Below are 21,227 nucleotides of genomic sequence, written 5' to 3'. Positions count from 1 at the left end.
TAAAAAGGTAGCTAACATTAATTTGCTAATATTAATAAAGCCTGAATATACATTATGTTTCGACTATTATTTAAATTGATCCATGTACTATACAGTTAAAACATTCCTGAATTTTACAAAAGAAGTTTTACCTTTAGGTCCAAATATCTCAGGATTCATTTTGATGGATTTGATCCATAATTATTGTGAACCACCCATATGTGTGCACGAAATACACAGTCCGAAGGTCCAGATCAAGGCCTGAACAAAAACGATGCATGAGTGCGAGTGAGAAAGTATTCGGCACCCTTATAATCTCTGCGACACGCGCTAGAATAAGATAAAAGGTCTAAGTACATATTTTTAAGTTGGTTTCCAAAAATATCGCCGGCAAATTGTGCTGAATCGCTTCACGTAGCGTGTTGTTCGTGTTGCTAAATTTGCTATTTTTTGTGTTAAACATAAAGTCAGTGGTAAATATTTTTAGTTAATTAAGTAGGAAAGGTGGTTCTGCATGTTGTATTAAAATATGGTAGCCGTACTGATAAGCAAGAAGATGGTATTAAGTTTCATAGGTAAGTTGATACATGTTCGTGACAATTTATTTATAAGTATATTATTATTTATTTTAATATCAGTGACCTAGTGTTTCTTTAAAATAACTTAAATTATGGATATATTTACCTAATTGATTGCATTTTGACCGCTTAAAAATACTATATAACGTAAAAAAACAGAAAATTATATTTTAATTCTGAGCGTCTAGTGTGAGCACTTTGGGCGAGCACTACCGAAATGGTCTATGGTCTCGAACATTTATAGGCGAATGCGTTCGCTCGCCCACAAACCAAACGCACGGCACGTAGCTTCATTTAGAATGCAACGGGTGGCGTCTATATGTATCTATAGTCTATGGTCCAGATAGTTTCTACTATTATAGTTAAAATTATCATCATCATTAACACCATCTCAGCCACTCTCGTATCCACTGTTTAATTAATGAAAGCCTCTCCTTGCCCTCTCCATTATTCTCAGGTCGTATTTCGTTCTCACTTATACTAAATTCAATTATCTCAGCCAGTACCTAGTAATTTATATAGTAATTAATAAAAAAAGTGGAAACCATACATTCATAACAATAAAAACAACAAAATTTTCCGTCGTTTCCATCAAAATATCGATGAAATAAAAGCGATAATCGTCTGATTTTTTTCTATCGACAACCTATTTTGTTTTTTCATTTTCGTTGAAATTCGATCACTAAAGTGTAAATTATTGTACATGCGGAACTATTCCGGTTTAAAATATTACTCTGCGAGATGTCCGTCCAATCGTGTCAGATTAATTAGACGTGCTACGTTTCGCTACGTATATATTTCGCGGCAAAAAAAAATCACGCGCCGGATAGTAACTTTAAACACAAACTCTATTCTTGCCATTGTAAAATAAATCAATCCAATTACAGTGGCGAGGGGTAGAGGTAGGCTGGATCCGACAAAAATAGTGCACACGATTCTCTACTAGTCAAACTTGTTTGTTTTCATTGAACTAAGAATACAAATAATTGCAGATGGTGTTAGTTATTTTTTTCAAAATTCATTAAGCCCTACCTCAATCAAACCATAATCGATAAAAATATTCTTCTATGTATAAAACGTTGGCGAAGGGTGGAGGTATGCTGTTAAGATCCGCTATAAATAGTGCACACTAAACTTTGTCAGTCATGCGTATTTGTTTTAATTGAAATACGACTACAATTTACAGATGCTGTAAGTAGTTTTTATAACTCAATTAAATCCTGCGAAACCAAGCCATAATAGATAATAGTCAAAAAATACTCGTCTATCTATAAAATATTTAAAATTATGCAATTAAACCATATATGTATAACTTTGGATATTTCATAGATAGAATAATATTATTTTATCTATTATAGTTTAGTTTAGGCAGGGCTAATCAACTTAAAAAAAATAACCAACAATATGTGTAGTAAGTACCTATGTATTATTAATCCAACGAAAACAAATAAGTATCAATGAAAATTGTGCATAATTATGTTGTATCACTCAAAATATACCAAAACTAGTATGGTTTGATTAAGGCAGGGTTAATTTATTTAAACTAACCAACATCATCTTTAAATTGTAGACTTAGTTCAATGAAAACAAATACGCATTGCTGACAAAGTTTATTGTGGACTATGTATGTCGGATCTTAACAGCCTACCTCCACCCTTCACCACTGGTATAATATAATATCTAAAATTATGAATGATTTAATGGAATAATTTTAGATATTTTGTAGATAGACGAATGGTTTTTGACTATTATCTATTATGGCTTGATTTACGGAAAATGAAAAAAATACGTATATCTGACAAAGTTCAGTGTGCACTATTTGTGTCGGATCTTAACAGCCTACCTCCACCCTTCGACGCTGTCCAATTACGTAATATATTTTATTGTACCACGAAAATAGTAAAGTAAAACCACAATACGAATCTATTTAGTCGACGAAAAATCAAGATTAATTACTCACCAATATCGTGTATTATTTGTGTCGTAGATTTCAAAATCAGCCAAGTCCATAATAGATGAATAGGAGAAAAACAGCTTTTTGTTTTCTCAAGTACACAGTCACAAGGGTGAAAGTTTATATTATTTCAAGTACAGAATATTTAAAATTAATAAGTTCCACATTCCGATAATGCAGAAATGTTAAAGAGTAGTAGTTCTTCAGCGATTCACAAAAAGTCAAAAATACCTAAAGGTGGACTTGGCCGATTTTGAAATCTAGCGACACATTTATTACACGCGTACGTTTGCATCGCCGGAGCTTTTATATTTTTTGATTTCCATGAAAACTGTAAGATTATTGATATGATTGTGCATGTTACGCCGAATGTGCGAAATTGACTATTACATGAAATGGGCAAAATTTTGCCTAATTCATGTAATAGTCAAGCCCGTTGCCTTATTCATGAATTAGGTAAATTATCTGCCGAGTGCGTGAATTCGCCAGGTTATGGAATTCTTAAACTGTCAACATGACAGTAGAAAAAGTAAATTTAATACGGATGGTTTTATTAGTTATAATTGGACATAATATACCTAATATTATTATTATTAGGTTAGGTTTGGTTTTGTAATTCTGAATTCAACTGAATGTCCATTTTGAGGTTAGCTAACAAGAAAGTGTCAACAAACTATCAAATCATACTATCACAAATAAATAATCGACCATTGCACGATTGATACCCAAGCACGAATCAAATCGCGAAAATACATTTTAATAAAATTCTTCCGTTATCATATTATAGTTCTAGATTTTTTTTGGGCAAGTAAATGGATATGAACGTCATCGTAGTTATTGATTGGTATATTTTTATATAATCAATGACATTTGACACATTTGGTCAGTTTGATTAGTTGCAAAAAACACAACCGGAGCGCGACCATCTATTTCGACCAATGCATGATCATTTGACACATTTGGTTTAGTTGCAAAAAACACCACCGTAGCGCTACTATCGAATTTGCTCAATGCATGAACTAGGCAGAAAAATTACTGCGGAATTCACGCTCTCGGCAGATATTTTGCCTAATTCATGAATAACATTTTTCATGATTTAGGCAAAATTTTGCCCATTTCGTGTAATAGTCAATTTCGCACATTCGGCGTAACATATACAAAAAAGTGTTGCTGTATGTTTACTATCGCATCTTGTTGTTTGTATAATATTAAGTAACTGTGATATTAATACGAGGCCATGGGAGGTTAATTAAGGATTAACCCCATAGCTAATAATTACGTATAAATACAGCACGTTAATATATTGAAAGAAAGTGTCGCATTACATTTTGCTTCTGTTTTGAAATGGTACACTCTTCATGTAATACCTACAATAATCTTGTATAAAACCTGTAAAACCGGTAATATGGATATACCAACTTATGGCAATTTAAAAAAAAACCTTTGTAAGCTTTGTGTCTTTATTATTTCCATTGTACTTTATGTGTAGGACAGCGATTTACACATACGCGGAATTAACCTGTTTTTCTTTTATTTTTGAATGCACGGTGCCACAGAGTGCTTTTAAAGGCGTATTCGAATTTCTTAGCTCGTTTACATGTAGATACGTGTAATAGTATAAGTACTGAGAAAATAATTACTGGGAATAAATAAACAATAATAGTAAAATACGACCTGTCAAGTAATCTGTACGAAACACTTCCATGAAAGAGAATTGGCCGAAACCACTAGTGACTAGACCGACACACAAATGGCATAAAAGCATTTAAGCCGAATGTCATTTCCGTCGATCGGCATGTTGCTACGTAATTTGTAAGTATGTTGTAGCATTTAATTTAAATCAACACAAGAATGAAAATTACAGAATTGAAGATTAATACGACATAAAAGGTGGGCATTTTCGTATTTTTTTCTTCTTTCTTACACTCCGGATATGGGATAAACACGGATCACAAAATTAATGGGATCTATTACAGTTAATTGCCACACCCGCCCCGCACCATACCCGGTCTTAACCAGGCGTACACGGAACCCTACGTTTGGATGTAAAGCATCATTTTTTTTATGTCTGTGAATGTTTCAGGAGCAGTTACCCAAGACTGAGGTCGCCATACACTCAAATGTGCTTTGACTGAATTTACTTGACTTCAAGTTAAGAGTACTCATGTGAGAGATGAGTACGTAGAGGCAATATTAACAAAAGCTAATAAAAAAACTGCCGAACATTTTAAGTGATGAGATCTTCACGTTGGCAGGATGGCGCCGCAAATTAATGAGATTTGTCTTACCGTACCGGCCGTGGTAGCAGTCTTGAAGCAGGGTTCGCTTTATTACTTTTGGCCACAATACCAAGGCACACAAAACGCGCTGACTGTCCTCAAATATTGAACAAACGTTATAATATGTTTAAGTGTCAAACTTTAATGCATATTATTATAAGACAGATGTAACGATTGAAAATAACATTTTCTTTAAAACGTGTTTAAGTTTTTCCGATATTTTTTCACGCTTGAGATCCGTACCCTGTTATAATATAACATAACAGATATTATCTACTACACAAGGTAGGGTGAGCCAGTTCCCATTAAATTTGTGTTCTCTGGGGACAAAGTGTATCGATAACATAAATCCAAATATAAAGATGTATGGCTGGATGAATTCGTACACGATGAAAGGACAATGTAGTCTGCTTGAAAATTTTAATAGACATAAATTGGAAGGAGGTGACAAAACTGCGTGCTGTTATGTCCCTCAGGGAGGAAGGCAAATGAAACAGGTAGCTTGGGTTGACAGGAACCTGATGTGGATCGTTGGTGTTATCCTTCCTTCGTCTCCTTACCAAAGACTGGACTTCTGTGCAACTCCTGAGTAGTATTCACAGCTGTTACGTTTAAAGACCGTCGTCTTGAAGGTAATTGTCAGGTGATTTACCTTCAAGGATGTATTTAGACTAGATGGAGAGAAGATGATCGTTAAACAATAAGCTCTCACGACAGTTAAAGTTTATACGATATATACGTAAGATATATGCGATGGAAAGATTCTTAAATAATAGATCTCCTTTTTTATACATTTTTGATGATATCATTTTAATTAGTTTATTGACGTATTGTGTGTGATATCCGACGTTGCTCCATAGCCCAATGACCGTCTCTACACTTGTGTTTAAAGTTAGAATATTACGTAGGTACTGCATCATATCACATGTCTATTGTTTATTAACCATTATAAACTCAGGGGAGTTGACCCGAAAGTTGTTACCTTCGATTTCAGCAGCACTGGACGTCAGGGTGCATACGGGGCTGTGTTTTGAGATGACTCAGATTCTTACAGGTCGCGGAGTCATGCGAGCATACCTGCACCGGTTTAAAATAACATCTGGTGGAAAGTGTCCATGCGACGACGGAAGCGACCAGGACGTCCTACATTTACTCCTAGATTGTCAAATCTTTAGCAAGGAGCGGCACAACCTGAACTTTTTATTACAGATGGCAGATACGGACATTCGAGACCTTCCGGGGACCATGGAAAACGAGGCCGGAAGAGATGCACTTTTTAATTTCTGTATTGATGTAATAAAAAGAATAAAAATAATAAATGGTGACATGTAATGATGATTCATGCCTTTCAGATCCAGTGACTGCAATCATATAAGATAGGATAAGTATATGCTCAGAATATCAGTCATATGCGACATTTCTTTTACCACGGGAAAAACTCGACTACAAATCGCAGTCCTCAGTTTCCAATGAATACGACAAAATATTCATCAGAATCACCAATAATAGGTACCTATTAGTAAGAGTAAAAATGATTCAGGGCGTAGCTTGAGCCCCTTATGGACATATCACACAGGGTCTTTCCACGATTCTATAATGTGCTTCCAAAATTGAGTCATCGAGTAACAAAAATCGTCTACTTTAAAAATTAAAAAAAAAACATTGTTTTTCATACCTACTACGCCCTTAATATATTTTTATTTTGTCATTATATTAACTAGTATAAAACGATGATGACAAAAAAAACTTGAAAGTAAACGTCATGCAATCTACAAAAAAGGGGTTTTGAAATATTTCCAGCGCATCTATTATATATACAAGACTGCTATCGATGGTAGTTTTGTATCGAAGTATTAGCACTTATTGTAACAATTATAATAACTTAGTTGTACCTAATTGTTACAATAAGTGCTATGTTTTAACAGCACCTCTCTTGGCTGTGCTAAATTTTAGAGCGAGAGAGACAGTTTTGATTGTTTACACGGCTAACTTATTGTAACAATTATAATACTTCGATACAAACATATGAAAACTACCCTCGATAGCTGCCGATAGCAGTCTTGTTTATAGAATAGATGCCCTGAACGGGTTTTACGACTGGGCGACTCAATTTTCCCTCGTTGATTGATACTTAAACATGAACATGCACTTTAAAATTATTAATCTTATTGGTTATACGTGAACATCAATTATTTATTGCTTCCATGTTCTCAAAATAAGTTTTAAGACCCGTTTCCGATGCTTCTTTATGTTTGTTCAATGGTCATTAAAGCAAGACAGTTTAACTGATTGCATTGAAGTATACTTTGCAATATTATTTTATGTTTTTTGTTTACTGGTCTTTCTTTTCTGGTCTGTTGTTAAAACACTAAGTACAGTTACGTCAAATTTTTAATCTATGCAATCATTTGAAAACGATATATTATAAGATTTCATTAATTAAAAGAAATATATTACTAACAGGACCTCTAAAACCATGGCCTTCACAAGAGGGAGGGGGACTGACAGAGCTCTAGCCTGGAGGCCCCGGCGTTGTCGGTCGACCAATTACGTGAGATATAGATACACACACCACAAATTTGATTTAATAGTAAAATAATTACAAGATAAAAAGAACGTTTTATATACCATGTTTTTAAATTTTCTATTGAATTATATATACTTGACAATTATTAATGTATTAATAATTTAGGACAAATAAGGCAATTGTCAACAAATCATTTTTTTGCTATTTTGCAACAAACAAACAAATGTAGAATACTGAAATGTCATTTTGATTTCCATAGTAACGCACGTATATATTAATAATTTAGTTGCTAGGACCACCCCCTTAGCAACCAATAATAGTGGATTGGATTACGGATTTTTTTCCGAAATAATTTTTCATGCTAAACAGAATTGACTGAAAATGAATTCAAATCTACTTAAAGATGGCTAAAAGTAATAAAAGAATGCATTGGCATCGTGTTCTGATATATTCTAAAAGTTTCAATTGTCTAGCTAGTCGGGAAGTTAGTTAAAAATCGATTGCAAGATTTGTACTGGATAAACAACCACCGGACAAACAAGAATACGAGCTAAGAAAAACGTGGTAATAAAATGATCAGTGTTTCATAATATGATGCCGAGTGCCGACAACTCAACGAGTATATTATATCAAGTGGGTTTATGGTTTATTAAAAAAATACAAAAAATCGCTTAAAATACACGGAATTCCCTTAATTTTACCTTTCGGAACCCTGTAGATCCGTGGAATATGATTTAGGAAACACTAATGTAGATCATCATACTGCCCTTAACCTTAGCGGTAGGTAGAGGGGCCGTGAAACACCCTGGCCTGGGACCTGCTTTAAGATGTGGGGGACATGTCTAGTACCTACCAGCGGCGGCTCCTCTAACACCATGCATGTGCGCTGCACTGCTTTTTCCTAAACATCACTCAATGTGCAACAATGCTATTCATAAGTCATCACTCGTTTATCGCAATTTAATCCATGTAAATTTATACCAAAAGCATATACTCAGTAAACAGTCACCAAATTCGTGCGCTCGTCGGAACGCACAAATATGGATCTTAGTTTGCCGTTCATATTACATTGGGTAATAACAGTTCAAGCCGACACGTGAAAACGATAAATAACTCATGAATACACAAAATTTTATGACCATTAGGGACGCAGCTCAAAAGTTACGCGGAAAAATGTAGTAACTGAGATTTAGCAGGATTGATAAAAAAAAAGATTTTTTTTATTTAAATCTCATATAAATTCATTGAAAATAGGCTGATATTGAATAAAAATTGATTATCAACATAAATATTTTGGATCGATCCTTTATTCCTTCTATATTTGCAAATATTTGAATATAATTTATAAAAAATTTAAATCTTAGTTACCATGTTCTTTCTCATAGTGAGTGAATATGTATAACATGATGTCATATTTTTAACAATGCAGGCATTTTGCTGGAGTTTTATTGCTTTTTGTACACGAAGAAATTGACGATTTGTCGAGAGTCGAAAAATACGTACCTACCTATTCAAAACAATCGATAGTTTTGTTTTTTTAATATTTTCTTCAAATATTATTTCTTACATACAATTCAGTATGATTTCTGCGGTCGTCGTTATAGTCGGCTTTTTTAGGTGTTTTGTCACATTATTTCGAGTTTTGTTCATAAAAATAAATTCATAACAATATATATACTTATTGTTTAATCAGGGAAGTGTATGTGTTTTAAAATGATAAATTTTGAATAAAAGATATATAATACTTAATACTTATAATTATAGTTCAATCAGTGAAGTGTATGTGTTTTAAAATTATGTCGGTAAACGTAGACTTTATCAATAATAATAATAAGAGTCAGAATAAAAAAAGGATGGTCCGATGACATCTGTGGAAATTGAAAAGTGTTTTTCAACCATTAAAAGAATTAAATCGTCTTTCAGAAATACTTACCATTAATCAGGACTGACTTAACACGTCTACCTGTGTTAAGCATTGAGAAAAAACTTTTACAAACAGTTCAAGACTTTAATGAGAAGTGATTGAGGTGTTCGCTAAACAGAAACAACGCTGAATTGATATGCTTTTTAACTAAGGTAAGAAAATTTTGAGTGCACCCCCAATGAAAGCAATTTTGTAAACCACCGGCCGCCACTGGTACCTACTATGCTTTACAAGTCCTTGTCATGATTTAGTTGGCTACGACGTTGGTTCTAATACCTACTTATCTCTAGAGTTTTACACATGATGTAGGTACAACAATATTTACTATTATGGTTCATCACAGGTCATCTTTGGTTAATTTACTTAACTACAATAATAAGCCGAAACTAGGTCAATGTAAATGTACAGGTCTATTAAGATAGTATTTCACACACGCGTGTTATGAAGCTGTTAATGTTCAATGAGGTAAAGGCGACATTTCACACATTGAACAATGGACCACATCTATTAAATAAATTCGCAAAGCCTAAGTGACAACAATGACTTAACGGCAACCAATCTACCGCGAGGTGAAATAAGATGACATCGCAGAAAAGATGGCGCATCAAATCCAAGACTTGCGGTCAGGGTACAGGACATATACCTATTTTTTTTACTAAATAAGTCAGAGCAAACCTGAAATATTTAGATTCTTTTTTATCTTCTAGTCGAAAGCTGCTAAATAATATCCATATAATGCAGTGGCGAAGGGTGGAGGTAGGCTGTTCCGATCCGACTTAAGTAGTGCACACTAGGGAATCCAATCCCGAGCCAAAATTCTGATCCCGGGATTTCGGGATTACAATTTGACAATCCCGGGATCCCGGGACTGGTCCCGGGATTGGCATTTTTTTCCATTGTTAATATAAAAATGTTATATTTACATATAACATTGATAAAATCGGTCAAAAATAAATCTAGTATAATTTATACTATTGAAGACATTTATTGTTAATATTGTATACGTTCAATCTTGGAAATACACAAGTTTAATGGAGTAAATAATATTGTAATATAAATAATAATGTGAATTTAATATGAGATTGCTGTTTCTGATAGTAAAGACGTAATGAAGGGATTAGCGAGATTTAAAATAGTAAAGCAAATAATCATGGCCTTTCCGCTTCATAAATCTAATTAGTCAGCCAAATATGAAATTGCCGTAAAACGTATGATATCATGGTGGAATTACTTTGTTAAAAGTGCGAAGCATTGTTTTTTTCCAATCTTTCTCATTTTTAATAATTTATGTGAAATAATAAAATGAATCGGCAACCTACACATGGGTATAAATCAAACTTCATTCAAACTCAGTTTATTTCTAATGTAGTTATTTTTAATTAAAAGTATTTTTTCTGTTATATTTTCGCTTTTATTTTATTTTCCATACAAATTGCTTAGATACCAATACTTAGAAGAATATTTCTTATCAAACACCATCTGTAATAACATGTATTCTTAACGGCCTACATGCTCAGCGTACCTACGTCAAAATGGAGCTTTTATGCTATTTTTAAAGCATGATCCTAGACATTCCTTAAACGTTAAAATATAAAAAAATCTTAACACCACTTCACATGGACGTACTGAAATATGACTATATTATAAAACATTAGAGCGAGAGGTTTAAAAGAATACTATTTTATGTAATAAAAATACTTTATGCAGTCATCAAATGTTTAAAATAAATATAAATGATGATAAGGCTTCAAAATTATATAAATTGATTATCTACAACGTTTAAGGAATGTCCAGGCTTATGCTTTGAAAATACCATAAAATCTCCATTTTGACCTATGTGGGGCATGGTACACTAAAACTAAGAAGAGGCTTCAAAATTATGTACATAGATTATCTACAACGTTTAAGGAATGACCAGGATCATGCTTTGAAAATAGCATAAAAGCTCCATTTTGACGTACGTGGGGGCCCCCCCTTAATTTAACGAAAAGTATGACTAAAAAAGTGTGCACTATTTTTGTCGGATCGCCCATAACATAGAAACTAACCAGCACTATCTGCAAATTGTATTCTTAGTTCAATGAAAACAGATAAGTATCACCGACAAATATTGTGCACTATTTATGTCGGATCTTAACCTGATATAATGTGACATGTCAAAGAATTCGGACCACAAATATAAAAGGAGCCTTATGCGTTATTTTTGTTACGACATTTGAAACTATTTACCAAACAAATGAAGGTAAGTATACAAAAACGTTACATTTTTTAAATTATTTGTTTACTGACATTTTCGTTTTATCCGCTGACGGGTTTAGGTACGTGAAGGCCCGAGGTACTGAGATGCTTGGATACCACTTTGCGAAATATATGTATCTGTGTTGATATATTACAATAGTATTCCCGTATTTTTGTATTATTATTTAAGTAATTGATTTGTTTTTATCTTTTTGAGATTTTGATACTGTCTGACGAAACGACTGCCTCATTAACTTCATGGAAAACCAAAACAACCATAAAGTAATGAAAGAAAAATTGTAAAAATTAAATTAAAACACTCAATTTTACTTTTGATCTCAATTTTTCGTAAAACATAATTTTCCAACTGGCTAGTGGATAAGTAGGTATATGTCAGAATTTTTAGTGTGATTTGACAGCTTCTGGTCTGTTGAAGCTTATTGAGGTCAAAATTGCAACCGAGAATAAATAACTGACACTTCTCAACCCGTTACTTTCCGTTGCGATTATGAAAGAAGGGAGGTAAAAAAAGTTGACAAAAATGCTAGTAAGGTTTATCTACATAGATACTTTTTTACATTGTTTTCTGTATCGAGTTCCCATTCTGTCGCTAAATGACCCCAGTAGCATTATTTTTTTCCATAAGCCAGCTCACACGTCAATTCTCGTGTCGAATATGTGACGTCATCGTTATTCACAAAACACACGTTGTCAAATGGAGCTTCGCAGATTGATCGAATGCGACTTTTTAGAATGAAAAAAACTTCTAGTGCTGCTATCGACAAATCGCATGCGTCTCGGGCTGCGAGTCAAAGATGCCAGAACGCATACGCACGCCTACGAAATGGTCATTCCTATACCAGCTCGCCCGTCGTCGCATCCAAATATATATATATCCGTTTCTAGCGTGTCCGGAAACATGTATGTGTGCAGTTCGCCTTATCACATTTCACCGTGAAATGTTATATCGGAAATGTATGGCCGTATATTAAAGACCGTCCAACCTCTTTGGGTCGTATAGTACCTACCTACTGACATAAAATTCATATCTAAAAAGACGGGTCTTGTCGGTTTACACTTCACATGAAACCAGCAGCAAACAAATTTTGAAAATAGCCGATGTACTTACTGCATTATTTGTTAGGTTAGGTTAGGTTTTCATTCTTGAATTCGTTAATTTTGCCAAAATTAATGTTCATATGGAATCTAATAAAATTGGAGACCGTATAGTATATGGTCATCTCTTTCCGATAATAAAGCTCACGGCGAACTGTGCCACGGTGAAATGTTTTACGTACAATTTACATGTAACCCGTTTCGAGAGGTTACGCGTTACTATCACTACTCGCTAGGTACCTGTGAGCGGTCTTCATATGCAACATCGGAGCGACGTTCCTAGAAGATTGATTTATGGCTGTGCGGCAGACGAGGCGAGGTTAGATGTGAGAGCCGACTAAGAGTCAAACATTATAGGAGAACATGGGGCATAATAGTACGTATATTTTAGAGAAACTAAAGAATTTGTCAAAAATCTCTTAGGTGATGCTTAGAAAACTTAATAAACTAAATATTAATAATAAATATGACCATAAAATATATGTAATAATAGGGTGCGGACCGATAGAACAAATTCACATTTTATTACATTTTTTGCAATTGTAAGTTTGTCTTTGGCTTAAAATAAAAAATATTTTTATTTTTAATGTTTTCAAATACATATTTATACATTATTACAGTTGAAATTGTAAATTATCAAAAAAATGTCTCAAATTGCAAGCTTCGTATTTTTCCGCTAGGTGCCTCTTTAAAAAAGGCTCAATGAAGACTTCGCCTTAACGTAAAATATACGTGAATCACAGTAAATTGGAATATGTTTAAGTACTTTCAGGACAGCGATTATCTACAACAATCATATATTTTTATTTTCAGTCCAATATTTAATTTTGATGATTGACAAAGTCTTAAATAATTTTTTTAAATGTAAGTATTTAACATTACGGGTAGCAGTGGCGTACTGTGAGTGTAGGCAGGACATTTATTGCAAAACGAAGGTGAATGCAGGAACGAATACAAATATTACAACTTTTTAGAGAAATGTCGGTTTTCCACGAAGCAGACGATACGGTCGCTTCATTGGAAAATGTCTTAGTTTAACAAAAATAGTCGAAGCATAAAAAAATCCTGACAACATAACATTATTGTATTGTAAATACACGATGCTATGGCGATTTATCGCACAGGCAGAATTTTCACAAGGGTGCCTCCAAACCTGTCAGTGACACAGACCATGGCCCCCACATTCTGAAGCGACTGTTCGTTATATTATATTCATTTGGTGACTTCTCACATTATTGCGTTACGGTTAGATTTGGGTTTTGGGAATTCTCGAGAAATTTTCGAGATTTTTAATTCCAAATCTCGAGAATTGAAATTTTTAACATTTCGGGAAATGCGTTTGCATTTGCGAGAAAAGATCTCGAGAATCTTTTCTCGCGGTTCGGGATTTCTTTATTATCAAATATTAATTGAAAAAAAAACGATTTTCTATATGAAAAAGTGGACATAAAATACAAAAAGTTCAAAGACTGGTCATTTAACACAATTAAGCCAACGTCGACTCAAAATGAGCGCAATTTCAGCAATTGCAACATCAGGGAATTTTGTGTCTCAAAAGCGTACGAGATTGACAGTCTGTGTTTTTTGAAATTCTATTGTAATAAGTAATGTTTTTAATTATTTTTGTTTTCCTACTTATATTTTGTTTGTCTAACATAAATAAAAAAGAAATCATATTTTTTTGGAATTTGTTTTTACGCTGATTTTAGGATTTTTACAGGTTCTTTTTTAAATTTCCCGATATCTCGAGAATTCTCGAGAATTCTTCTCGGGAAATACCCAACTCTAGTTACGGTACGGGAAATTTAATGGACATTTTCGCGTTTGACAATGGCTTGTCAAAATACTAAAAAGAAAAAAAAAACATTGAAAAGTCACTAGGTAGCTACTAAACTTAGAAGATGACAAACCACATGCGAAAGTATGACTTAATGTTAGAGTAAGTTATTATTTTTAAATTTAACTATGGGGTAACGTTATTCCTCCGGGGTCCAATATACCCCGTGTTAATTTTATTACTGAATAAAAACGTAAAATCTAATTAAATATATACATTTATGTAATACAATAATAATATCTTGTGGAATGTTGAGGGAGGCATGGGGTTAAAGAAACAGCAATTAGGTCGACCCGCTGAAGAGAGGTCGCCAGGCCAAGTGAGGGGGCGTGGGACTGTTTGATTCAATTTACTTGAATCGTAAAACGACGCGACTCGCGACCCACCGGCTGAGCCAACTTTACTGATGCAGCCTTGATGAGACTTCTATATTTTGAAATAATTTACAAATGAAATCTTAAGACTAAACGGCAACACTCGCTTATTGACTTCCGGTCTAGGTGTCGAGCTTAAATATTCCAAGTTTAAATATTATAGTCCGACATGTTTATGTTAAATTTTAGATGTCCGGTTTGGTTATTTTCGGCCAATACGGGATCGACTTGGAAAGGAACAGCCCGCATTACACGTAGAAAATCGTCAAAGTTACTTTTAATATGAATAATTATTAAACTACTGTCCACAACAATATCTCGGCGATAACAGGAAGTCGCTGTAGTCGCGTGTAGAAGTTTTATTTGTTAACAATAGAACAATAAATTCAAATAATGTCACCTCTTAGTTTTAGTGTACCATGCCCCACATAGGTCAAAATGGAGATTTTATGGTATTTTCAAAGCATAAGCCTGGACATTCCTTAAACGTTGTAGATAATCAATTTATATAATTTTGAAGCCTTATCATCATTTATATTTATTTTAAACATTTGATGACTGCATAAAGTATTTTTATTACATAAAATAGTATTATTTTAAACCTCTCGATCTAATGTTTTAGAATATAGTCATATTTCAGTACATCCATGTGCAGTGGGTGTTGAGATTTTTTAGTTTTATTAATTTTTAAACGCATTTATAAAACCATTAGGAAAATTAATGTTAACATTATATAGTGAGATATTTATGATTAAAAAAATATAGCCTCTGTGATCCCAGATTTGACAAGAATTAGGCATTTTATTATTCAAAAAATGGGCACGATTAACACATTTGAAGATAATAATTCTAAAGATACTGATTATAAGCTATGTCTTTGACCATTCAAATGTGATAAAACATACTAGGAATAATGATTGTTTTATAATAATTATTGACCTAAGAATAAGGTAGTATTTTTTTTGACATGATAACGATGTGGGGATGATCCCTACGAACCCTTAAGGTAGAGTCGCACCTGACTACTCCACTGCTGAAGCATCAAAAAGAAGAAGATATGCTTAATTAATTTTCTCTTACAGGCTCAGTAACGATACTCGAGTAAATTTCTACCGCTCGTATATTCTATAAATGGGAGCTTTAATAAGAGAATCCGTCTTGGTTTTGTAAAACAGATTGTTATGGTCTCAATAACGGTGTGGTACTATCTCCTGTGGCTAACCTCACACCGGATTAACTGGCTTTAAGGTAGTCCATACGTATTATGTACAGGTACGATATAAAGTAATCTGCGATACGTTGTCCCACATTACTCTAGTAAACATGTTCATAAAGATGGTTAACCGCGCTGTTTTCCACAGACGCGATTTATATCACAAATGTAAGACGCGCCCGATTTAATATTTGAAATACAGTCGAACTTGGTTATTACGATCACGGAAATAGCGAGATCTCGGATGTAATGAGGAAACATTCGTTGACATTTTAGATTATGATTTTCGCCATACATTTATTCACTTTTGTAACGAGCTACTTCTCGGATATACCGAGCAAAACTGTTAATGTGTCGGTCGTTAAAAACAACATTTTCGACCCTAAAGCGTCAATTACATTGAGCTTCTTTACGAGCTGTTTATTGGGGAATTTACAATCTGCCTGTAAAGTCGCCCAGTGTAATCATCGAACAAGCTAATAAGCAGGTTGTAAACACTCTACCGAGAAAAGTTGAAAGCCGGTCAACTTTACACGCTACACGCCGGCGTGTGGGCCTACTACGTCTGCGCAGTAGAGCGCAGTAGCAACCTCCCGGTAAAAAAACGAACTACGTTCTGTCAAAATTGTCGCTGGCTTGTGGCTTCTCAGCGAATGGAAAGTTTTGTGTCTAATCATCAAATCGCAGTAGCTGAATCGCCCGCTTTTAAATTCGCCAACAAACAGCTCGTAAAGAAGCTCAATGTAATTGATGCTTAAGCAATAAAATCCGACCGGGCATTTAACTAGACCGATGCCGCCGGGATCGGATTACGTTTATGACACTAGTTAAGTGTCTAAGTACCTAATTGGTGTTTTCGGCGACAACATTGAAAAAGTACCCACTCATATGGTTGAAATTGCATGTAAAAAATCCAAGCTTTGTGAAGTCAGTAGGTACCTACCAGCGGCTCAGAACTTCATTACAATAAACTACTTCTTTTGTAGTTTATGAATGCCATGCTTGTTTGGGGGATTTTTTACGATGATTTTCCGATGTTTTATGTTCTATGCTTAAATAGAACGTGGCGCGAAAAATGTTTTATAACGACATAACGAGTAATGCTTATAACGAGCAAATTCAGTCTGTCCCATCTTTCACGTAATAACCAAGTTCGACTACATAATAGGTATATAGTAGTAGTAGTAGTATATAACATATATAGTAGTACAGATGTACAGTCACTTGATATTATCAAGTGACTGTACTTCTGTACGCGAAAGGAAAATGTAGATAAGATTGAACAATGAGTTGAATAAATGCCAAATTAACAATACTACAAATAAACTATTTTTTCTATTCAACGAATAAGACACAGTATTTGAGAATGTGTAGGAGTCTTCGATGTGAGGTTCGATGGTGTTGTAGATGAAAGACGATCGTGGTTATTCGTGATGATGGAGGAGTGAGAGTTTATTTATAGTTACATTTAAGTACAAGGGTACAATCGGTACAATAATATAAATAAACTGACAGTACATAGACTGAGATAGTAACGGACTAAAAATTCGAGTGACATTCCGAATCAAAATAATATCTACCCATTATAATTTACGAAATAACTATATTAATCGAAACAGCTACTTACTGTCATTTGCGTCAATGAACATACGAGTAGCTGACTATTGTATAAAATATAGATATCGCGGAAATAACCTTTGCCGTAAGCTATTTACTTATTGTACTATAATTTGACACTACGGAAATGCATATTAAAGAATATTGTAATAATTGTAATTGCGGTATAGTATTTGTTTATGTAATGAGTTGTTTATCGCCATTTATGTAACTTTCTATATATTGAACATACATCATTTGAAAACATCTCATGCATATTCCGACCAGAAAAATACACGACACCCAACGGGATATGAACCTGTAACCGCTGGATTCGCCAGTGTGATTTTTCAATTAAGCTATGGGCATTGTACTTAATTACGATGATTTTAACTAGCAGTTGTTACATGAAATGCTTATCAATTTGCGTTATAATGTTGGCTATCGACTTTTGTATATTTAATTAAGGTATGTATAAATAATTAATTCCTTAACTACTCATCAGCTTGGCTACGTGTTATAACTGTTAACTAACATGATCCGCCCATTTTTAACCGCAATTCCATTATAAACTAACAAGCTCCTCCCATTTAGTAGACAACAGCGCCTAGAAGCGTAGCCAATAAGATGTTGATGAAGCGTACTAACCGACTTTACGGATCACTTAATTATTTAGTTTTTATAACGTACTTAGACTAGCTAATTTTAATAAACTATTTCTTTTATTCAAAGAATAAGACACCACAAGATTTGAGAATGTAACATTCTATAATAATATATAACATAGGTACATAATTTGAAAACATGACATGCATATACCCACTAGTAAAAAATACGACACCTGGGTATATGCTTACATACTGTACCTAGTTTAAATGCTAGAAAATATCAATACTTGGCCACGTTTTTCGACTTATACGTGGTGTAAATGAGAACTTTGCCATTATTGGTAGTATTGACTCGTGCGTCCCTGACAATCTTAGAAATCGAAAGCATCGGTTGTTTGTTCTCCCAAGGTGCAGAACTAACCTGCCATTGGTGATGCCAATTGGGAGGGCAATAACTCTGTTCAAGCAAATCGCTTCGGATGTTGATATATTACAACTACATGAGGATGAGTATAGGTGAGCGTTGTTTTATAAATTATTAAAATAGGGTCCACTTAGCTCATTCGGTGTGCTTCCATGCTTTATATTTTTTGTATATATTTACTTTTTATACTGTTTTTGTGATACTGCATAATATATTTCTTTCTTCTTTAGACTGATTTAATACATTTTTTTTAATTTTAAATGTAATGTTGTGAACGTCTTAAATTTATAATTTGTAATCTTCACTGTATGTAAAAATAAAAATTAATAAATTTAAGAGAAACGGGGCGAGTCGCATCAATGTCGCTGTCAACAGTAAATCCTACATTTTACAGAGAAACATACAAAAATGATATTATACTTACACATCTCCCTTTTCATTTCGCATAATATATAATATTTTCTACCTATGTATCGAATAAGAATACAGGATTACACGTACTTTATTTGGAACAGCCTCAGCGCTCGAAATGGAAAAGCTTACGAACCGGAGCGCTTGACAGTTTTCTAAAGATATTTACATAGCTATCAAATTTTATGTGTATTTCATAAAAATAAGTGTTAGTTTTTTTTATTATATGGCCTATCTAGCTCAAACGGTCAAATTATTTTATCCACGAGACGGAGCGACAATTTTACCGATTTCACAAACAGGAACGGCGCTCCGTTGCGCTCCGGTCCATTTCGAGCCCTGAACAGCCTCAGAAACACAATTAGACCGAGTAGGATTCGAAAAACATTTATCAGTTAGTTAACCAATTAACCTTACGACATCAAAAGATACTAATTATTAACATGAATTACTCTAAAATAAACTTTTATACGAGCCAACATAAAATGCTAAAATATTGATTGACAGATCGAGAGAGTGCCTATAATATTGTTTTATCCTCTCTAGCGTATGTACACAAAACACCAATAGAATAATAATGTATTGTGTCCCTTAGTATGTCAGAAATTTTCAATATCGATATACACCATCCAGTATGTTTATAGAACAAACTTACGTCGTCAATTTTGGTGTCTAAAACAACAGCCATTGTTTATTTTTATTGGGCATTGTTGGAATTAATCGGGCAAAGAGGGGTGTGTGAGTTTCTGGTATCAGTGGCGTAAGCACAAACACTAAGGAGGGTAAAATATAATATAATACTTGCTGTAAAGTGTAAAGGTATATTATGAGACTGAATTAAAGAAAACAATATTTCATATAACATTTATGCATGTTGTTTTTGGGCTATAAGTGTATTCCCCTTTCTCATTTTCTCTCTAAATTTCGGAAGCGAAATAATGAGAAGGATAAGTACACGGTGACAGTCCAAAAACAAAATATAATTAACCGTAACCGCAAAAGTCTCAAGCTCCAGCTTTTTTAATTAGACTACGTATTTAGATGTGTAACTACACTATTTTATTTGTGGTGAACAGCTTTAGGTATTTCTACAATATTGCAATTTAGAGACTGTTAAAACATTCCAATAATTTTACATGTTGGTTCTCATTTCACTAAAACCAAAAACCAACCTTTTTACTTAGTAGTGCAGTATACTGTTTGCACAACAGCTGAGTAATGTGTTTTAGATAGGGATTGGAAGAATATCACATATTATAAAAAACAAATGATACTTGTGAAAGACTTGAATTTGGTTAAGCGATTTTGGAAGAGTTCAGAGGAAGGTTCTATATTCTAAATACATTACAGATATAAACTTAATATATATGTTGTAAAAGCTCAATTATTATTTGAAATAGTAATCAAAAGTTCGAAACACGCCGAGCTCATAACAATGAAATATGTTATTGTATATAAAATATTTTATTCACTCCACGTCGGTGTACTTGGTGGAAAATATGCCGTAAATGCTGCAATTTTCACTGACTTTTAGTGGTTTTCAATATGACAGTCATATTTCTTACATTAAGTATGAGAACTATGAGTCAATGGCCTTCAGAACCCAAGTTTTAAGCTAAGTACATTTTCTCATTTATTATGTAAAAATATTGGATTATTTTGACATAATCTCTAAATAGACTTATACCCCGTTTACACGTGCATCGATGTACTGTGCACTGTAAGAAAATGTATGGGAAAACATGTATTATCCTGCAGTTGGCTAGATTGCGTGCATAAATCAAACAAGATTGGAAGATTCCGAATTTCCAATGCGACAGTAAGATTATTTTCGATCTGCGCCTGCGCAGTAGAGCGAACGTAGCGAACCTGCCGGCAAAAAAACGAACTACTTATTTTGAGCTCCAATTTCAATACGATCTGTCAGATAGTAGTATAAAATGTCAACATCGCGTCTCGCTTTCTCTTAAAGAATGAGATTGGAGAGACAGTCAGCACTTTTACGTGTAAACAGTTATTATCATGAGAGTTTAAAATAAGCACAATTGCCGACAATAATTCCATGCATGTGTACAAGCGCTATGAGTCTAAAAACACTGTCTTTTTTCTTAGCAGGGTAGTATAAAACAATGTGTGTCACGTCCACGCAAAAGTAAAACTAAATAATGT

At 33.8% G+C, this 21,227-nt stretch overlaps 1 protein-coding gene across 1 annotated transcript in view; it reads right to left on the bottom strand.

Annotated features, from left to right (window-relative positions):
• LOC147073947 (uncharacterized) overlaps positions 1-21,227 on the bottom strand; it is a 241,029-nt gene that overhangs the window by 19,832 nt on the left and 199,970 nt on the right. The gene's annotated exons all lie outside the window — the stretch shown is intronic.

This window comes from Rhyacophila brunnea, unplaced genomic scaffold, assembly GCF_057557595.1.
Source record: "Rhyacophila brunnea isolate RB1 unplaced genomic scaffold, BYU_Rbru_1.0 scaffold_17, whole genome shotgun sequence".
NCBI lineage: Eukaryota > Metazoa > Arthropoda > Insecta > Trichoptera > Rhyacophilidae > Rhyacophila > Rhyacophila brunnea.
This window is presented reverse-complemented; position numbering and strand designations above follow the sequence as displayed.